This window comes from Hemicordylus capensis, chromosome 2 (assembly GCF_027244095.1).
Source record: "Hemicordylus capensis ecotype Gifberg chromosome 2, rHemCap1.1.pri, whole genome shotgun sequence".
Classification (NCBI taxonomy): Eukaryota; Metazoa; Chordata; class Lepidosauria; order Squamata; family Cordylidae; genus Hemicordylus; species Hemicordylus capensis.
Genome location: NC_069658.1, coordinates 61314003 through 61336186, shown reverse-complemented (window position 1 = coordinate 61336186; position 22184 = coordinate 61314003). Strand labels below are relative to the sequence as shown.

The following is a 22184-nucleotide window of genomic DNA, read 5'->3' as shown; positions in this document are numbered from 1 at the left end:
GTTGTTTTTCTTCCAATGGATTACCTGGAGAGAGATTTCTTGTTTCTGTCCCATATTTTGGATTTGTTTTAGACTTGGCCTATGTTTTCAAAAGTTCTAAACCACATTGGCAAGTTCATGCATTTTTATTACTCACTTGGCTCTGCATCATCTTGTTAACTGTGGTGTTCAGCATGTTCCATGTTGCCCACTTCCCTTCTGTTTGGTCCAACATCTGAGCCAATACTGTGGACACCCATGGGGTGAACTTGGCAGCTGTGCAACCCAGATGCTGAGCTCTAGAATGTAATTTTCCAAGAGCTGCATCTGGGTGTTTGGTTGGCCTTTTATCTGGCTTATGGTGGCTGTCATGATGGCTGCAGAAAGTCTGTGTGGCTGGCACGGGATTAGTCTGCTGGGCTATTTTGTTCTCCTGAATGTCAGGTTCTTTTTCATTCATATTTAATAGACAGTCATGCACCCCTTTCTGCATATAGGAATGGAGTAAATTCCTCTTACCAAGCCATATAGAATATGCTGCTTTTCTCATAAACATATCCTGATTTATTTATTTTTGAAAGTTTCATGTGAAATGTGCCACCTTGCTATGACAGAGATCTCTGGGTCCCTGGTTTAAGGTTCTCAATGAATTTAGAAGTGGACTGGATGAGGGCATCTCTGGGTAAACATCTGCAAAGCAAATAATAATGCAGAGATTTCCTCAGCAATATGGAGTGCTCTCTTTCTCTAGTGTGTGTGTGTTCACATATTACAGTCACAAGTAGGGGGAAAGTGTTAGTTCCCAGCAAGTGTGCACTCCTGGTGCAAGCCAGAAATTTCATGCATTTCATGTCATGTGAAGCTGCCAATGTCAGAAGAGGAATGTTGGGTCACTTCTGCCAGCAGACATTCTCAAGCCAACTCCAAATGTTGGTTACGAATGCCATAATAACAGAAGGGAACCAGCATTCTCCTCCTGCAATGCTAGCAACACTCAACATGAAATGCACACAACTTCAGGCTTATGCCCAGAGGTGCTTTTAACCCTAGACTTCCAGACAGAAGTCCTGGGCATTCACACACCCTAGTTGCCCCCCAATCCTCTTTAGTCTGTCCCAGGTTGCTGCACCACCAGCACGTGCTGTGCCGGGTGTCCGAGCGTGACCTGTTTTTGAGAGAGTGGGGAAAGAAATGTGTGGGGTGGGAATATGTTAAGTTGTGTTTTGAAATATTTCTGCTAATGTATATTTGCATAGATATACCTGTTTTATATTCTGACATTCTTGTGAGTTCAGTTGCTGTTTGTGCCCTCAAGAACCGATGTGTTAAAAATATTTATTTATTTTATTTTGATTTGATTTCTATACCACTCTTCCAAAAATGGCTCAGGGCGGCTTACACAGATAAATAATAAATAAATAAGATGGATCCCTGTCTCCAAAGGGCTCATAATCTAAAAAGAAACATGATAGACACCAGCAACAGTCACTGGAGGTACTATGCTGGGTGTCTGTGTGTGTGTGGAGTGTGTGTGTGTCATACTCTGTGTGTGTGTGTGTGTGTGTGTGTGTGTGTGTGTGTGTTTGTAGGGTGTGTAGTGTGTGTAGTGTGTGTGTGTGTGTCACGGTGTGTGTGTGTAGGGGGATGATTCTAAACTTATATCAAGGGTGGGTGGCAGAGACAGACTCCAAAGGCCTTTAGGTCCAGGCTCCAAAATTACCTAGGTGCGCCTCTGCCTGTGCTGGAAGTGCTTGCTTGCTGGGAACCAGTGCTTTTCTCCTGCTTACATTCAGCTGTGATATGTGAAGCTTCCCTATAAGAGGGAACCTGCTTGCTATAGATATTTCCTAAGTGTGGCTCTAAGAACTCAACTGCCCATTCAGCAGATTATATGGAGAACATATAGAACTGATTGGGCCACACATCCAGAGGTGCTCTTACCCCTGGACTTCTGGGCCAAAGTCCAGAGCTTCCACAGCCCCTGCCCCCCCAATCCTCTTTAGTCTGTACTGGGTGGTGTGTGCACTTGGATGAGCATGATGCTGCTTAATTTTCAGGGGAGGGGGCCTCCAAAGGCCTTTAAGTCCAGGCTCCAAAATTACCTAGGTGCACCTCTGTAGGGGTGTGAATTTCATTTTTTAATGTTTCAATTCAGACCAAATCTGAAACACCCCCCATTTCATTTTTTGTTCAAAATCAACGCATCCAAAACACACAAATTTAATTTTCAGACCGAATTTTTGTAATCCAAATCTGAAATGTTTTGGATCAAAAAAGGAGCCTTGGGGCAAAACACATGAGTGGGGGTGGTAGTTCCCAACGGGTGGAAGCCGCCACCAAAATTTCAGAGGAATTGGGCAAAGGAATGATTTTTGGTGAATTTTTGAAGTTTGCACGTCTTTAAGATTTTCCCCATAGGGAATAATGGAGGTTCAGCAAAAGTATAGCTTCGTGTCAGGTGGAAAGGGTGGCCCAGAGCTGGGTGTGGTGGGTGGTAGTGCCCAATGGAGGCAAGGAAGCTACCACAATTCTTTCAAGGGAATTGGGCAAAGGACTTATTTTTAAAGAATTAATGAAGTTTAATGAAGTTTAAAAGAATTAATGAAGTTTAAGCATCTAGGGTGCCAACCACCACCAAGCCCCCTTTCTGTCCTGAATCTGCCCCAAATAACATTAACAGTACACACCAACAACAACAGCAATGCTGTGCAAAGAACCAGGTTTCCAAAGCAGGGAATTTATCAAAACAATAACTCTACTGACAATGTCTCCAATGTCTCCATTGATCCATTGTATCAATGGATTTGATACAATGTCAATAACAAGCAGCAGCCAGATAGATACAGTGTGGCAAGGGAAAATCAAGACCTCCCTCCAAACAGGAAAAAAACCCAAATACACAAATCAAGATTAGAGACCTCTGTGTGTGTGTTTGTGTGTGTGTGTGTGTGTGTGTGTGTGTATGTGTGTGTGGTGTGGTGTGTTAAAATTATAAATGGGTACTCTCACTCAGTCTTCTCAAATGCTGGGTCTCTCTGTAGTCCACTGCTGTGGGTAATAATAATTCTCTCAGCAGCAGGAAGAAGTATAAAACAGAGAAAACTTAAAACAAAAAACAAAACAAAACACCCCACCTTATTTTCTTCCAAATCTCTCTTTCTAAAAAAAATAAAAATTAAAAAAAAGCAAAAAATGCAGGAGAGAATGGCACAGGTAGAGGTGGCAGGCTGGCAGCAAGCAATGGTAGCGATGCTGGGCAATAGCAGTGATGCTGAGCAACTGGAAGCAATGGTGGACGAAAGGGGCGTCAAAGCTGAGGAATCAGGCAATAGAGCTCTCTCTTCTCCCAAACATGAGGCAGCAGAAAGGAAGAAATGGCACCTGCACCCCCAATAAATACGCTGGTGCAAAACCCCTCTGAAAGTCCCCCCACCCTTGCTCTTCTTTGCCCTCTGCCTGGTCAATGAGGGTGAATTTAAATATTAAAATTCCTTAAAAGGAATTAGGAGGCAATTGCCAGCAGATCAGCCCGTTTTCATTGGCCAATCTGCAGGCTTGAAGGGTGGGAAATTCAAACAGACGTCAGAACTCAAAATGGAGACTGAGGAGAAAGACTTCTAGCGATCTCAAAATTGAGATTTGAAACGTTTTCCGAAATACAAAACTTTCCAATCCAAAATAGAGTCGTTTAATTTTGTATACAAAAATCTTTGGAACTGGATTCTGTGTTTCGTTTTGTATACAAAACACCCCAAAATGCCATTTTTGAGTACAAAACATTTTATACCCGAAATGAAATGCACATCCCTACACCTTGGCACACATCCTATACTGGCTTCCTGGTCTGAACTCTTTTGATCTATGTTTCCCTAGAGTCTGGTTGCCTTAGGGTCAAACTAGCTATGCCGGACAAGTGTTGCATGTATAGGGTTGTATGTTTGCTCTGTGAGGGTGGGGAGGGATCAGCTCTTTAAACACCACCTTAACTTGCTGCACTTTATAAGATAATTTTCTCCCTGCCTGGCTTTTAGTTCTGCAGTCTGGTTGGGGAGGTGGGGGTAGACTGCTTAAAAGCAGTAGAGTGCACTGAAGTATGATGGGAAGGGGGCAGGTTTTGATCATCTCATCTGCTCCTCAGTGTTTAAAGAGTAGGCCCCCTTGCTTTATATGTGAACAGGACAAATGTGTGTTTAGTATACATGTGGTTGCCCCACACATCTAGTTTTGCCCTTTCTGAGCTGAAGGTAGATGCTGCATTTCTCCACCTCCACAAAATGTAAAGATTCCCTGCCAAGTCCTTTAATGCATGAAAGACATCACTGCGTTACACCATGACACAGTCTTGGGTTTCCCTGCCTCTTCAGCTCATTTCTACTCAGTGACTCACATTAGCCAAGATTTACTGTGCCACCAAATAGTTGCTTAAGATGGGGATACCTCCTGTTAATTCACAGAATGTCAGCATCACAAAGATGATATTATGCCAGCTTTTCAAGGATGTTATGGTGGTAGTAAAGAATGCCATCACAAATGTTTAGGCCTAAAATGCTGTATTTCACTCTTCCAGTGTTCCCATTTATTGTCAGCTAAAAAGCAATAAAATTATGCAGTGGTTGGATGCTTGTGTCTATTTCTTTGTGATGAAAACCTTTGGGGCTCCACTGCTTCTTGAATTTCAGGTTCTAATTGTAAATCCAAGCCAGATTCTTTATTCTTTGTTAGAATCCAAGTACATTGTTAGAGATGCACCAATAGTATTGTGTCATTTTAATTAAGACCGCATGGGTTATTGTTTTTAATAATTCTTTTCCAGGAAATCAGAAATATTGATTTCATTTAGGACATTTCTAATACAACACTATATGAAATGGCTTTTAAAAGGGATTTAGCAAAATGCACAACTTTTGATACTTTTCAAAAACCGAATTGTCAAGGATTAAGCAAAATAGTCATTGTCTGTAAAGCTGGAAAATTTACTCAGTTTCTTCTTCCTTTGCTATTCAGCTTTCTTTATACATTTTTGATGAATAAATTTCATAGTTAGCAAGACTCATTAAACATAATATTGGCAGAAAACCAATAAAAATAAGGCCTACAAGTGGAAATAAAAGTCAGCTTTGATGAAGGAGGAGTTCATTAAAAAAAAATTAAAATGGGACTAAAAATGGTTTCTTCTCCCACCCCCACCCTCCTGTTTATAGCTAGCTGGTGTGGGAAGTAGAAATCCTGTAAACATGTTGGATGTCCTTGCCATACAGAATACAACTCCCTGTACAGGAAGATATGGGACACCTATCTCACAGACAGGAGCTTGCAATCCTGTTCATTAATTTTATCACTAACATAAACTTTTAATATGCATATGATCAGTATATGGGACTTCCAGGGCAGCTTAAAATGACTGTAACCTGTAATTACTGTCCCTGTACTTGATTATAATAATCTGATTGCAATTATTCAGTGATTTTAATACAAGCCTCAAGCTACATAACAATAATTCAAGTGCAGTGATTGGGAACATGTTTCTGTTTGGCTGTGAAATTATATTTTAATCCACACTGATTCAGGGATCTGGCTATAGTGCTGTTCCTGTAATTAAGGCACATTTATACAGTCGTGTAGAATAACTTTAGTCAGAAGTGATTTAAATTAATGCAAAGGTCCTATATAAGTCAAAATGGATCATGAGCATGAGTTCCTTAGATATAAATAATATGGCAAAGATAACTGAGGATGGCTGGTTTGGCCCTGACAATGAATTATACTAATTTCCAGATGCAAATAAGTACTGGAGCAAATGAGAGGAATTTTTCTGCAGAAGTTGACCTCATTAGTATTGACCACCAGTGGTGTATTCACATATTATAAGCCTACTATGCTGTTTATTGTTTACTACTATTGTGTTCAAGAAACACTGATTAGGCAGCTAAATAGGTTTCATTCCAATCTCAACCTCCAACCATTTGATAAACTTCATAAGAATGAAATTCCCCTATCCTGCCCAATGAAGCCGTGATGAGACATAATAAACAAACTTAATCATGGACCACACAACTTTGTTAAATTAATGTCCGATATCCTATTAAAGCAAAGTTCTTCCATGTCATAGTGGATAATTCCATAGTTATGGAATGTGGTTAATTCCAATGTGGATAATTCCAGTTGTGAATAATTCCAATGTGGAAGCCAGGGAAACATTTCTCCTGCTTCTCATCTTATGATCCACACACTCCTTAGAATTGGATTAGTAACATAACTGGTCTTTGTTCTTCATTGCCTACATGCCTTAAAGTCTGTGCTGGGAAAGACTGGTCAGCAGCATCAGTCCCAAGCTGGTGGGCACTGAAGTCAACGAGACTGACCATAGCTCAGTGGAAGAGCTGCTGAATTTGTTTCTAGTTCAATTCCTGGCATCTGGAGGTAGAGCTGGAAAATATCCATCTGAAACCCAATGCCAGTCAGTGTAAATGATACTAAACTTAATCGACCAATGGTCTGGCATAAGGTAGCTTCCTATATAACCCAAATTCCCATGAGTCAGTAAGCCATTTGAGGTTGTTTGGGGCATGCCTCCTTCACTATTCAGATGTCTTAGTACACTCACCATTGTTCCTATATCTCTTTTTTTCTCCACCTGAAGTGAACCCATTCAGCTCAACAAAACAGACCAGACAAAAAATGCTCCAGTCTTCAGGCCATTTTAGGAATGAGAATCCATATTCTGCCCCCCTAGCAACCAGCTGGTCCATTCTACTGAATGTCAATGGGTGGAAGGATTGCCACTGTGCCAATAACTGTGGCTTGGAGAAGGCATGGCAACCAAGATTTGTGCAGCGAATCCAGCTTCCCTAAATCCCTCTAAACAGACCTCAGAACAGTGGTGCATCAGCTGGTAACCTCCAGGCTTGACTACTGTAATGTGCTCTACATGGGACTGCCTTTGTATGTAGTTCAGAAACTTCTGTTAGTTCAAAATGCGGCAGCACGGCTGGTCTCCGGGGCAACCTGAAGAGACCATATTATGCCTCTTTTGAAACAGCTGCACTGGCTGCCGATATGTTTCCAAGCAAAATACAATGTGCTGGTTATTACCTTTAAAGCCCTGAATGGCTTAGGTCCAGGTTACCTTAGAGAGTACCTTCTTCAGTCTGATCCCCACCGCACGCTAAGATCATCTGAGGAGGTCCGGCTCCAGTTGCCACCAGCTCGTCTGGTGGTGACCCAGAGGCGGGCCTTTTCTGTAGCCACTCCTGGACTGTGGAATGCGCTCCCTACAGACATCCGTAATTTGAATTCTTTATTGGAATTTAGGAGAGCCCTAAAGACCTACCTGTTCGGCCTGGCCTTCCAGTGTTCTTAAATTGTTTTAAAGGGTCTTTGATGTTTTTGAACCACCCTGAGTTATTTTGTAAGGGCGGTCTAAAAATCGAACAAACAAACAAATAAATGGGAGGCAAAATCATCCCCCAAATGAAGCACACAGGAAATATTCAGTCAATACATATTAACTGAAACATGTATAAAAATTAAAATATTATAAAGAAGACATATTAAGGCTGTTCTCACGAGCAGCCTAACCCAGGCTAGGGCAGCCCTCATGTGCAATGCCAGGATTGGTGCAGATCCTGGTGCTGCCTGCCCACCTAACCCCACTGTGAAGCCCGGCATTTAGCCAAGATTAAGGGCGCAAGCACATCCTTAACCCTGGCACCAGGATCATGTGTGTGCTTGGGCTGTTCTCAGGGGTATCACACAGTACATTATGGGATATCTGGAGGCTGGGATGCATTGTCATAAGAACATGAGAACAGCCCTGCTGGATCAGGCCCAAGGCCTATAGTCCAGCATCCTGCTTCACATGGTGTCCCACCAGTTGCCTCTGGTGAGCCCACAGGCAAGAGGTGAGGGCATGCCCTTTCTCCTGCTGTTGCTGCCCTACAACTGGTATTGAGAAGCATCATGCTTCTGAGGCTGGAGGTGGCCCACAGCCACCAGACATTGATATACCACCATCCCAGCCTCCAGAGATTTGTGCTGTCAGGAGCAGCGTGGATCATGTGGGGGTGCAGTGGCATACCTAAACAAAGGGGGTAAAGGTGAATTGGACCCTGCATCCACCCCCGCCGCCTGCCTCCCCACTCTGGGATCATCATGTGAATAGCCTATCTATCTATCTTTCTGCATTTATATACTGTCCCAACTTGCACCTCCAGGTAAATTATGTGTAAAATACAACATAAAAATCTGTGTTGGTTTTCTGGAGTAAAGAGAGGAGGCAGCAAAAGTGTATTGAATTAGAAGATGCAACTGATCTAGTTAAACAAACATTTCACACAGTGGCACATACAGTCCCAATCCAAAGTAGAGATCAAAACACCTTTTTGAAGTGATGTGGGGAAACCCCACAAGTAGGGCCTGGAAATGGGCGGAACGAGCAACTGACCACAGCAGAGGGCTCCCGGCGGCAGTGGTCACCTCTGTGGGAGGCACTCCGACTTCTGCCGATTTGGGCAGGCAACACCAGCCTGGGAAGGACACTTTCAGGATGCTCCCTTCAGCTAGAACAAGCTTGTGGGAGCTTGAGAGTGTCCTGCGAGATTTCAGGGGACTCTTGTGAGATCTCATGGTGAGATTGTGATTGAGCTTGAGGTCTCGCGAGAGTTGCCCCGACTGCCAGGGGCTGTATAAATTGGAGCCGACCGATGATGAGAGGCCAGCAGACGAGGAGGGCTCATGCTGGCAACAGCCTGTTGATTTGTGAGGCCCAGCCTGCTCCTAAAGCCAGTTGAGGGCTCTGTGTTGTTAATAGGCCTGAAAGGCAAAAAAGCCTGGGCCGAGGAACCTCTGAGGCCTGGCTAGCCCATACGCAGGGTACTGAATATAGCCCCTGCCATGCGCCACGCTGTGAGGAACCTTACATGTGATCTCAGGTTAAGGTCAGCTCCCTTGGGAACTTGAGGTGAACTTCATGTTCCAGTTCATTCTAGCAACCCAATAACAGCATGATCCTTGATAGGCCTCAGTTCAGTTCTCTACCTGGGACAGTTTCCTCATTCCCATCGCTATTCAAGCGTGCTGCCCTCCTTCTCTCTTAAGCAACACAACTTCATGTTCAAGCATACATACATGTAGGTCCTTCTTCCTTTCTCCAAGGTTCAAGGCTGCATCTTTTGATGCATTTTGTATTCTGGTTCAAATAACCGAGAACAAAATAGGTGGATTTTGCATCAATTATGAAGAGCACACAGATGTAAATAAACCACAGGTTTTTCCTTAGATATATGAGCAAAGAAGTCTTAATCCTGTTCTGGTTGTTTGAAAGAAAGAAAGAGGCTAATTTACTTTACATGGTTTTGATCCTTTAAAATGAGCAGTGCTTATGTGTGTACATGCATATCACAAGTTTAACCCATAAAAGAAAGGCATTAAGCAGTGCCTTCTAACACTTTGTAAAGGGAGGAGGAATGCAGCATGCAGCAGCACGTGACCAGAACATGGCAGCTGATGCAATCAAGAGAGAATGTTCCTGAGGTAACTGGAGACAATCAGTGTTGACTTAGACTCTGAACATTTGGAATAATAAAAAAGAATAATAGCAAACATGGTTTAATATTCGTTTGGTGTTCTTGTGTATATACATTGTTTTGCCTTTGTGCTAGATGGTATTATAGTTGCCACCAGCTTGGTTGCTGCTGGCTCGTTTGGTGGTGACTTGAGACCAGGCCTTCTCCATGGCTGCCCCGGGGTTTTGGAACAAGCTCCCTGCTAAAATAAGAGCATATTCTTCTCTGTTTGCTTTTAGGAAGACCCTCAAGACGCACCTGTTTTCACAGGCTTTTGACTGAAATCAATTTTAAACTTTTTAATTTGTTTTTATCGGACTCTTGTTTTTTGTAAATTTTAACTGTTGTTACTCTGTTATATATTGTGTTTTAAACTTTGTACACCACTTAGAGATGTGTATGTGTGTGTGTGTGTGTGTGTGTGTATGTATATATAGATAGATAGATAGATAGATAGATAGATATAGATAGATAGATAGATAGATATAATTTATTGTGATTTCAAGGTTAATTCAAAAGGCTGGATCTTTCATGTGCTCATCACCTCTTTTAGGAAATTGTCACCACCAAGAAGATGAGGAAAAGGACCTTCATATGAGTCTCAACTTAAATAAATAAATTACAGCATATGCACAGTTTCTGGATTACTGGTTATATAAGTAAATAAAATTAAACCTAGTTTTGTGTGTGTTGAGTGTGTTGATGTTTGCCTCTCTGTCTTTGCTGAGAGAGGAATATAATACACCCCCACCACAAATTACACAGATCTGTATGCATACTAACGGTGCTTTCTGGATCATGGCCAGGATCTATAATCCATTTGGAAATCTAGAACTGTAGATCCAAAGTATGTTACAGAGACTGTAGTTAGGTAATGCTACCAGAGCCAACGCGAGGCATTTTGTGTGTACTTTGGTACCCATGTTAAATTATACTGCGGCGGGTGGGGAAGGGGGCATCAATTAGCACCAAAACGAAAACATAAATGAAAGGCCAGATGTTAGTAACATCTTGGAATAGGAAGATCTTTCAGATAATGGTGTTAGTTTAAAGGGAGGGGCCAAAACTTAGTTGTAAAGCACATGCTTCAGATACATAATGTCCCTGGTTCAATCCCTGCCGTCTCCAAATAGAGCAGGGAGAGACCCTTCTCTCAGACCCTGCAGAGCTGCTGCCATCAGTGTGGAGGATACAGACCTAGACGAACCAACGACCTGATCCCTGCAAATACATCTTCAAATGTTGCTGGGTTTAATTCTATGGACAATGCTGCTGAATTAGTTGAAGTGTTTCAGTCGAAGCACTTCAGCTGAAGTTTGCAACATCAGTAAATTAGGGATATGTGGAATCGGAATAGCTAATCTTACTGAAGCATTTTTGGCTTCCCTTTGAATTCCTCATATATTTTGAATATTCGGGCACCTTGGAATTTACTTTTAGGGAAAATTAAGTGGCAGTGCTACAAGGAACAAATGTTTTATGAACATGTCCACTTTCCTAATATGTTTTTCTCATGGCCTGTTCTCAACAGAGGCATTTGGAAAGTCATGGGAAGTCTCCAGAGCTGCAAACAATTGTCATCTGCACTATGCCTTGTTAAACATTATAATCACAAGCAACCAATCATCAACTGCTTGCAATAGGTAAGTGCCAATGTTAGGAAGACATAAGCAACCAAAACTAAGTCCAGATTTAAAGAAAGAACTGTAGTTTCTTACCAGATATTTGCCAGCCAATTTACCTCAAAAATGTAGGCTGTCTGCAAAATACCAAAATTTAAAAAACACTATTAGATGGGGGATATGATACCCTTGCAGCAAACTTTAATTTGTCATATGAAACTATGATATCTCTCTTTTGCAGAGAGAGAGAGAGAGAGAGAGAGAGAGAGAGAGAGAGAGAGAGAGAGAGAGAGAGAGAATCACCATTTATTCAACGGCAGCAATGGAACGTCTCACTGAATTTCCTATCTATGCTGTTTATATATGATATAACACCATAACATTTATTTAAATACCAAATAGTCCACAGTCAGCAGCACTTTAGGAGACTGTTTTATGACATCCATGATCTGTTATAAAAACTGGCAGTGGTCAGCATTTTTTTATTTATTTTAGTGTTGCTTTGCACTATGTAATATTATGCTTTGCTTTTAAGATGATATTGGTTAAAGTTTAATGCTGAATGGAAAGCTGTACTTGAGAGATGGAACACAGACTGACTGGAGCTAGGACTAACAGCTGACAATTTGGGGATTTTTTTCAGGTTGTATGTACAGTAAAATATTTTTATTGTATTTATTTATAATTTAAACTCAGATTTTGCTTTTAACCAAAAAAGACCCCAAATAATCAACAATATAAACAACACTGAGGCAACATAAACATTGAGGCAACAGCATAAAACAACAGTAACAACAAAGGCAACTTATCTCATCTCACATCAGTGGTACAAACAAGTCTTTAGGGCCTGTTTGAAGGCTGGTAGGGATGAGGCAGCATGGACCTCCTGAGAGAGAGAATTCACCAAAAAGGTCCTGTGCTGAACTCTAGCTGGCATCAGCACATGGAGCTGATCTTCTTGCAATATCCTTAATGGATGGGTTAGACCAGGGCTGCTCAGCTTTGGCCCTCCTGCAGATGTTGGCATACAATTCCCATAATCCCCGGCTATTGGCCACTGTGGCTGGGGGTTATGGGATTTGTAGTTCAAAAACAGCTGGGGGGCCTAAGTTGAGCAGGCCTGGGTTAGACCTATGTCTGAGTAGGCCAGTATCTAGGGCCCACCATAAATTTTGAATAAAATTAATAGATGGTCCATTCATAGCAGCAGTCACAACTCCTGTGGACATCCACAATATGGCTGTTCAGTCTACAAACGAATAAAATGACTGATCAATAACTGGTAATAAGGAACCACTTATAAAATTAAAATTGTTAAAACATGCATGGGCATCAGCACTTTTCCAAAGAAAATTGTTGCTTAGGATCAGAACACACAATTGGAACATTACCTACTGATGTAGTTTTAATTTTTTTTCTTTGATCCTTTGTTGCATTTTAGTTTCTTACATTGTTAAGGAAAGTTTGCTAACATTTATGCTAAGTGCCCGATTTCAAAGAAAAATGGAAAACTATTTCACATTTGCAATAACACAGTGCCATCTCAACAATTATCAGGAATTCCTTTTAAAATGGGTCCCTAAATCATTTTCCAAAAATTAAATGGTTTTAGAGAATTATATTCCCCTGCTCATTAAATTAAGGGAAGAAAGACATAAAAGTCTTCTCTTTCTCCTTTTTTAATGTGGAGGAATGGTGGAGCAATCACCTCGATGGTTCATTTCAGTTTAGATTACTGACAGGGCAAAGGTTTAAACTCAACTTCAAAATATTTGTCAAGCCTGACGCTCTCTCCTGTAATGAGCACAGAAGTGTGATCCGGTTAGAGGGTGTTATCCAAGAAGCAGTTCCACACCAAGAATCAGTAATTAAGACTTGAAAAGTATTATGTAAGGTTTATTTCATTTATTAACTTAGGTTGCGTGATGTGGGAAAAGATTTTTCAATTCTTTTTAGAGCTCTAATGAGCACATTTCAAGAGATTACTACCACCTCCTCAATTTAACCAACTTCTCAACCACTGCTCCAAAGGAATCACATGAGTACTTGACCTCTGTAAGATTTTAAGAAGAAAAACAAACTTCATAAAACTTAATCACATTAGTGAAATCTGGAAGGATGTTTTAATGCTCCTCCTAAGCCACCAAGTTCTATTACCTGAAACCCATCAACATAATCCTTCCTTAGGAAGAAAGGAATAAATCAAATTGAAAAGATTTGTAATTGAATTATCCTCAGTCTCGGGGCAATTAGAACCATTTTTATTGGAACACCTAGCTATAACCTTGACTGTTTTTAATTAGTTCATCAAGTCAGATAAGAGGAAAATGCAGGGACACTTTTGCAGTGCTGTAAATTGAAGAGAGTTCATATTTTTATAGTATGTGCATCACAAAAGGAATGGTAGTGACATGCACACAGAGAGAAACTATGTATGTATGTAAGTGTGTGTGTGTATAGACAGAGACAGAGACAGAGTTCTAGTCTACATATAGGACGATCAGTGAGACCCGGTTTCCTCGGGTGAGCGGGAAGAGCGGGCTAAGCCTGCTCTCCCCACTCACGAGCGGGCAGGGAGCCCTGGGCGGCTGGATTGGCTGCCCACGCGATGGCTGGCTCCGTGATGGAGCCAGCGGGGGTGGGGGCCGCGTGGCCCCCGCAAGCCCCAGTATGCCCTGCGCGAGTGCGCAGGGCATACTGGGGAGAAACCCGGAGCCAGAAGGCAGCTTTTCGCCTCCCGGCTGGGGGTCTACTCACAATCGTAAAAAGCAGGTTTGCTGGAGTGCTCGCTCCGCAAACCTGATTTTTACCAGGGTTTCTCGAACGGTTTACCCGCTCAAGATCCACCGGGCTCGGTTGCGAGCCCAGTTGTTCTTACGGTCAACAAAAATCAGGCTAGCCTCTGCTAGCCCAATTTTTGTTGATCGTGAGAATCGCCCCATAGAGTTCTAGAGAACAGTCCTAGTCTAGCAATCTCTCTGACATGCTAGCTTTCAATGTGAAGGGTGTTTTAAATGGAGTATGTATTTTAATGTATATGTATATATATATTTTAATGTATATGTATATGTGTGTATGTATGTACACACACACACACACACACACACACACACACACACACACACTTTCAGTCATGTGAGCCCACAACGACAATCTGAAATAGGACAGTTCAGACAGAGGTTTACCACTTCATTAAGAACTAGCAGGGTCATCTTTAGGGAAGGTCATGGAGAGCTGTCCCCCCCGCCCCGGGCCCCATGCTTAAGGGGGGCTGTGTTCGAGGGTAAACCCAGCCTTTTCTCTCTAAAAGAGAGGAAACAGACAGCACCGCACATGTGTGCATGTATGCTGTTGCTGCATTTTGGCAGGTGAGAAGAACAGATTGTCTGTGCAGCATTCTGCTGCTAGGACTTGATTGGAATGAGACCACAAATTGACACAGAGGCCACATTTGCATGTAACATGAAACTGGAGTTTGGAAAACCCACGTGTTTTTTTTCCCCCGTAACAGTGAATTGCATCACAGATGTTTGTCCGACCACAGCCTGGCAACTTCCAATTCCAGACAAGACTCTTCCTTGTCTGCTGAGACTGCATCCCAGCAAGCTCAATAGTGCTTGCATCTCTAGACTTTGGGCAAGGAATCAGGACATCTTCAGGGTGGCAGCCATTGGCCACAATCTTCAAGAGGGCATGCTAAGTGCCATCATGCCTATTTGGAAAGAATAGACCGCCTCCCCTTGGCAGGGAAAAGGCATTTAAGGCATTTAAATCTTTTAAATGGCATTTAAGCCCTTCTCCTGACAGCAATTTCCCCACACCAAAACAGTCTCACATAAGCAAGCCTGCTGGCAAAGGGGGGATGCTGAGGTGCACTATTTTTCTGTTATTCTGGGATAGGATCATGAGTACTTCCTAGGCAGGAATATGTATATGAGAGAGGGCAAAAGATCCTGGAGTCTGGTCCACAGTGACCAAGAATGCTCTTGGGATGGCAGACCCTGTCAAAGGAGTTCAGGGACTCCCACCCCTATGCCAGCTTGCCTCCCGGGGATTAGCGGGGCCAGTCCACTGGGGAGGACAAGAGGCTGCAAGACCTTTGGTCCTCCATTGAACTGTGCTTTCATGAGCTAGGCTATCCAAATAAAGGGGGGCCTTGCTTGTGTGGGGCCCCTGTTCTGTCTGGTTAATAATAGAACTTTTACACAGTGACCCCCTCCTAGCCAAACAACCCTTTCATGCACCCAAAGGAGAATTTGCCACTCCATATGTGGGAATGGGGTTGGATCTCCATTTGGTTTGCTGCAATGTGGTTCAGAGCCATGTTGCAGCATACGCAGATCGACCACCACGGGGAATCATGGGAGAGAGGAGACCCAATTATGAGAGATCTCACCGTGCCAGGCAAAAATAGAAATGGATATGTTCCAATGGGTGGCCAGAAGGGCCTGCTTGGGCTGCTGCAGCAGTCACCAAGACAGGGAGAAGTGTTGCTAGGGAACCCATCCCTGTGGCTGGCTTGTGTGGAGCAACCAGCCTGGGTGGTATCTGCCATCCAGCCCGTATGCATTTCTCCATGGTCTTACATTCTCATAAAAGATAGAGGGGTACCATCACATATTATTAGCAAGTCTGCTTGATCCCTGTGTACCCCAGGATGGTTCTTCTCATGAGAAGTGGTGCATGGGCATCTCCATGGCCTTCACTCGGGCTAGCCTCCACGCGGGCACCGCTCCCCCCCACCCCCCGCCGGCTCCATCATGGAGCCGGCCATCGTGTGGGCAGCTGATCCGGCCGCCCAGGGCTCCCTGCCCACTCATGAGCGGGGAGAGCGGGCTTAGCCCGCTCTTTCCACTCACTTCCCAAAACTGGGTCTCACGGATCATGAGGCCTGGTCCGATAAGACTTGATTGTGTTCAGAAATGAAGGTTTAGAAAACCCTCCAAAATGGGGCTCCAGATAGAGTAAGTGAGGCTATTCACATGATGGGGCGAAATTGGGCTAGTGGAGGCTAGCCTGATTTTGCCCCAATGTGTGAACCACCGGGCTCAGCTGTGAGCCCGGTGGTTCCTAGGCGGGTAACTCGCCTAAGTACCCCTGCCCTAAAACCAGGTTTGCGGAGCGAGCACTCCACAAACCTGGTTTTAAAGATCGTGAGTAGCCATGGCGCGGCTCCGTGCCATGGTTACTCATGAGTAGACCCCCAGAGGGGAGGTGAAAAGCCACCTCCTGGCTCTGGGGGTCTTCCCAGTATGCCCTGCGCGCTCGTGCAGGGCATACTGGAGCTTCCAGGGGCCGCATGGCCCCCAAGCTCCCCAGCCCCTGCTAGCTCTGTCACAGAGCCAGCAATCATGTGGGCGGCCGATCCGTCCACCCAAGGCTCCCGCTCTGATTGTGAGTGGGGAGAGCCCGCTTAGCCCGCTCTCCCCACTCACTCTTTCGAGCTGGGTCACACTGATCGTGAGACCTGGCTCATTATCTTTTTTACCCTCCCTCCTCCATAAAACTGGATATGAGAGAACTGCAGGCATGAAACACACAGGGAAATTTCCAAAATTGTGTTCCACTCTTGTCATTATTATCATCTTTATTAGTGGAAGCACACTTTTTTAACTTCCTCATATCATTAAAGTGTTTTATTTTCCTTCCACTTATTTCTACTTTGAAATGCATACAATATTTAAAGATGTAGCCCATTCCATCCCAAAGTCTTGGAGCAAAACAAATATATGGCAATTGAAAGGTGGGATAAACACATTCCAAATATAAAAGGTATATAAGACCACATTCCTTTGCATGTTTACCCAGAATTAAGTTCCACAGTGTTCAGTCAGTGGGCCTTACTCCCTAGTGTTTAGGCTTGCAGTTTTAGACAATTAAGTGTGACAGATATAAAAAAGAAAAACAATAATACTGTTTCATAAGTGGGCGTTGCAAACTGTTCTCACTGTGGGCCCAGCAAAGGCCCTGAGAACTATGTCAAAAAACTAATATAACATCTGGGTTAGTGGTGGTGACTGTAACTAGGCCTGCATTGGACTTTAAAAGGGTGTTTCAATAGAAGAACCATGTTCATGCTATTGTTTACCTTGCTTATTCACCTCCTTTCCCCCTATATAATGTTGATACGTGTGTTGAGCAGTAGGGGTGTGCACAAAACCTGTTTGCCTGGTTCAGACTGAGTCTGAACTTGACTCTAATAGAACCAGGCATGTTTGGTTTTGTGCCACCGAACCTGTCCCCCCCCCCCCCGCAGCTCGGCTTGTTTGGGGGATCTAACGTTACAATCTTTAAAAAATATATAATCACACACTGGCAGGTCTGGCAGACTCAGGGTGTGTGTGTGCTGGAATGGCTGCAGAGGAGTCTCAGCAGCCTCCCCCTCCACCCACTGGCCTCCCCCCGGTCCTCTAAGGGCTGTTTCAGCTTATTGGGGGTGGTGGTGTTCTGGCTCTTTCCTTGGTAGTCGCAGCCATTTTGGAGAACGCCGTGCTTGTGTCATGACCCGGCATGCAAATGGCCAGCGCATGTGTGGCAGCCTCCAAAATGGCCACCGTCAATGGGGAGAGGGCAGGAATGGCCTGAAAACAGGCGGTTCAATCAAAATTTTAAAAACCCTGAGTGAGCAAAAAGGTCTTTACCTGGCATCTAAAAGAAGTAAAGAAGCCAGATGAACCTCACTGGGGAGGCTATTCCCTAAATGGGGTACAACCATAGAAAAGACATTCTCCCTAGTAGCCACCTGCCTCACCTCATTTCGTACAATATGGTCTCTCCAGGAAACCCCAGGGACAAATCTGGTTGCCACATTTTGGACTAATGGAAATTTTTGAAGTACAAACAAAGGCAGCCCTACATATAGTACATTGCGGTAGTCCAACCCGGAGGTTACCAGCTGGTGTACCACTGTTTTCAAGTCATTATCCTCAAGGAACGGGTGGAGTTGTCGAAACAATCACAGCTGGTAAAAAGCGCTCCCAGCCACAGCCTCAACCTGAGGCACTAGGTTGTGACCCAGAGACAAGAGCACTCCTAAGCTATGAACCTGTTCTTTCTGGGCGAATGTAACCTCATCCAGAACAAGATGTTCTATCCCACAGTGGAACATCGGCAACTTGTTTAAAAAATGTCTGAGGGCAAACATTCAGCACTGTTCTAATTGATCTACTCTGGTGCTTTAATCTTTTTTGTTAGGAGAAGTAGAAGTTACTGGCCTGGATTAACTGGGCCTATATTCAGGACTGTCCTTAGGGCGTAGCAAGGAAGGTGACTGCCCTGGGCCCCACGCTTTTAACCCCCCTTTAGCATTAATTAGAATGGGACTCCACACTGGCTAATTTGCCCGAGGCCACACACCCCGCCAGGGCTCTCTAAGGACAGCCCTGCCTATGTTCAGTTCACTACCATCATCATTCTCACTCATACATTTCATTTCCAAACCCAGATCCCATAACTTTCTTGTTAGTTGGGGAAGTGCAGCTACATCAATATCAAATATCAATGGATGCCACACTGCTATCATAAAGCAAATATTCACATATCTAAGAATTCCCTGAAAATATTCACCAACAAATTGACACAGAATTTTGAGGAGTAACAAGTGGGGCTTTAATGCTGTGCTATGCACATTTACCTGTGAGTATGTCCATTAAAACCAACTGGACTGGGTAAACATGTATTAGATTGGACTGAAAATGTCCCCATACTGAAATTACTTATTTGTGAATAACGTCACTAAAGTAATTGGTGTGACTTTAAAGTAAATAACTCCTGGGCACAAAGTCTCAGAAATTGAAATCTCTTGACCTAACAAATATTTTTCTGCAGACAGTAGAAATTAGCTATCATAATTTTAAAAAGGACAACTCACAATAACATTCAGCTCACTCAAGCAGCACACTCCATAAATATGCTGATTACAAACACAGATTAGGATTAAGAAACAAGGTTAAGAAACAATATTTCTAGAATACAATCAACCTTTCAAAACATTCTGAAATTTAGACTTCATTGAAGGGAAACGATATTGGTCTATACTGTCAGTGGTACTTACTCCCTATATGTCTATATTTTTCAAGTGAAAATTTGGCACCTTTCTAAATCTAAGCAACAATTGAAACAACCTTGTTTTATATGTATTCTCTAAGAGTATTTTGTTACTATCACTTAAGGCTGGCATTCATTAAGCTGAGCCAGGGAAATTACATAGCGTGTTCTGAATAAATAATAAATGATATCCTACATTTAGAGCATTCAGTAGTACAGCCTTTCATCTTGAATAATCCAAAGGGCTTTACACTAATGATACATTGTGTACACAGACACACAACATGTTACAGACACACAGCAGGAATTGCTACACCCACTACTGAAATACAGCGGAAGCTTCCTCTTCTTCTTTTTTAACATTACACAGAAAAAAACAATGTTTTTAAACATTGTACATCAGTAAAAGTGAGAAAATGATAGGAGGAAAAATACTGTTGAAAAGAAAACACAGGATGGATTTTGGCATATGGAATAAAATTATCCAGTCCTAGACAATGAAGCATTTCAGTGTCATGATCCCCCAAATTCCAGCTTCTTCATTACACGCACATGTAATATCATTTTTATTTCTAGACATCAGCTGCTCACGCCAACTGCACATTACATTTTGATGAGGGCTTATTGAACATAAAGGTATTATAGGTACTTTAAGAACATTAATAATATAACTCACATCTGTTTTTGATGTAAGAAATCCCGAGAATTTCCAAGAGCTGTTGCAAACCCTAACAAGAAAACAAGAAGAGGAAAACCACTGAAGGAGACAGGTTACTTTTTTTAACCAAAGCAACATTAGTATGTCACCTTTATTTTCCTTTACTAACAAGGGTTTGGCTTTTTTTAAAGCCTCACAGAACCAAAACTTTACCTTGAGATGAGGTGACATCTATTTGTGTGAAAGAAACGATACCATTCTCATCCAGCATTGTTAAAAAAAAAGACAGGTTGCTGACAGAGATGCCTGTGCCTCCTATCCAAGTTAATAATTTCGTTTTAACTTGCTGTACCTTTACAATGTCATTGCTTCCTTCATTAAGGGTTAGATGTTAATATTACTAGGCTTCAAAAAGCTGCAATTAAGTAAGAAAAACATGCAGCAGTGTAGAAATAAGCTGACTACAGTATTATTAACATGTAATGCTGTTGTGGAAAATACTAGGGGGGAAATATTGTGTTCATAGACTTTTATGTCTTAGTGCAGAAGTATGTGCATACAAAATCCAGGGTTTTGTAGGATTGCTTTCTTGTTGGTTTTCCTTGCAGTATTTGACACAGAAAACAGAACTATCAGGAAAACTCATGTGTGTGCACACTGTCACTAACACATATAAATAGAACCTTGCTAAATTATAGCCTCTTAAGAAAAATGTCTACGCATAGAATTCCAAATCAAATGTCCAGAAGACTTTTTTTAAACCGATATATTCAGAAATTAGCCAGCCACTGGGATCAGATTTGAACTCTGGAACTTTATTTTGGAGGGAGAGAAGAACGTGTAGACACAAATTTTCATAGCTATATATGGACACAAAAATTAAATGCACACAAAATCAATATTACGCTTACAGTGTTACTCCGCAGTTAGAAAATGGTAGAATAAATATTGCCCAACCTAAGCCAACCAGCCTTCCTTCAAGACCCCTTGTGTGCATTCATGTTGATAACACAGGCTTTTCCTCAAAGAATTGCCCTAGTGGGAGCCCCATTGGCTTCAATGGGGCTCCTGCTGGCACAAATGCTTTGAGAACTGTGCTGACAGTCCTTAATTACACGATCACATGCTACTTGTTTCCAGCACTTATGCAAATTGTCCTGAATGTCTCAGATCTGAGGCACAGAAAAACAAGGAGCACATCATTATTTGGCACCTCTGGTTTAAGTAATAACCTGTCTGGCTATACACAGGAACATCCTCGTAGAGACAGGGATATGGCCTTTTTTTTGTGGGGGTGGCATTTTAATTTCCTACCAACACTGACAGTTCTCTCTTCCCATAGTCCCTTGCCTTCTTCAGCACCCTTCTTATGTTTTAGAACATGATTTCAAAACTGAAAGTGCTGAACTCTGAATCCTGGATTCTGTGAAGGGAAAAAGTAGGATGGTATAATTAACATCTGCATTTTTATGAGGTTGCATGCCTAGGTAATATTTGTTAAAACTAGACTAGGATAACGTATTTGCTTTGCTCTTCATTTTTACCATTCTTTTAATTTTGTTTGTTTGTTTATTTATTTATTTAAAATATTTCTACCCCTCCCCCCAGTACACTACTGCTCAGGATGGCTCACAACATTCATAAAAAGATACAAGATGTAAAACAAGACTAATAAAGTTAACCAAATTTAAGTTAAAAGATCAGCCTAAAGCCACATTTAAAATTACTTTTTAAAAAAAGTTTTAGATAAAGTTATTTTAAAAGCTTAACATTGAGAACTATAAAAACTAAAGAACCTACCAGATATTTACAGAGATGAAACACTAAAAAGCCTCTTTTAAAAAAATTCCAATTGTTTTTTATAAACACTGAGGGAGGGAGCATGGTGAAGCTCTTCAGGGAGGGCGTTCCAAAGCTGAGGGGCCACAACTGAAAAGTCCCTGTCTTTTAATAGAAGTTTTCTTATTACATCGATGTGCATTTATTTATACAGTTCAACTTGCATATATGGCTATATTATCTGGTCACCTGCAGACTTGACTACTGCAATGTGCTTTATATGGAGCTGCCTTTGTATGTAGTCCAGAAACTACAGTTGGTCCAGAATGCGGCAGCCAAGTTGGTCTCTGGGTCATCTCGGAGAGACCATATCACTCCTATCTTAAAAGAGAGATGCCTCCCCATCTCTGACAACTTTTAAAAAGTCTTTAAAGATGCATCTGTTCACCCAGGCTTTTAACTGATATTGTTTTAATTGTTTTAATGTTGTTTTTAGAATTTATTTTTTTAATTTAATTTTTGTGTGTGTGTGTGTTT

The 22184-nt window shown here is 42.3% G+C and overlaps 1 protein-coding gene across 1 annotated transcript in view; it reads right to left on the bottom strand.

Annotated features, from left to right (window-relative positions):
• Window positions 1-19902, bottom strand: part of LOC128346792 (uncharacterized) — a 102891-nt gene extending 82989 nt beyond the window's left edge. The window contains exon 1 of the mRNA XM_053300482.1: window positions 19887-19902. The gene's annotated coding sequence lies outside the window, so the exon portion shown is untranslated. The remainder of the gene's footprint in view (window positions 1-19886) is intronic.
• Between the last annotated feature and the right edge of the window lie 2282 nt (window positions 19903-22184).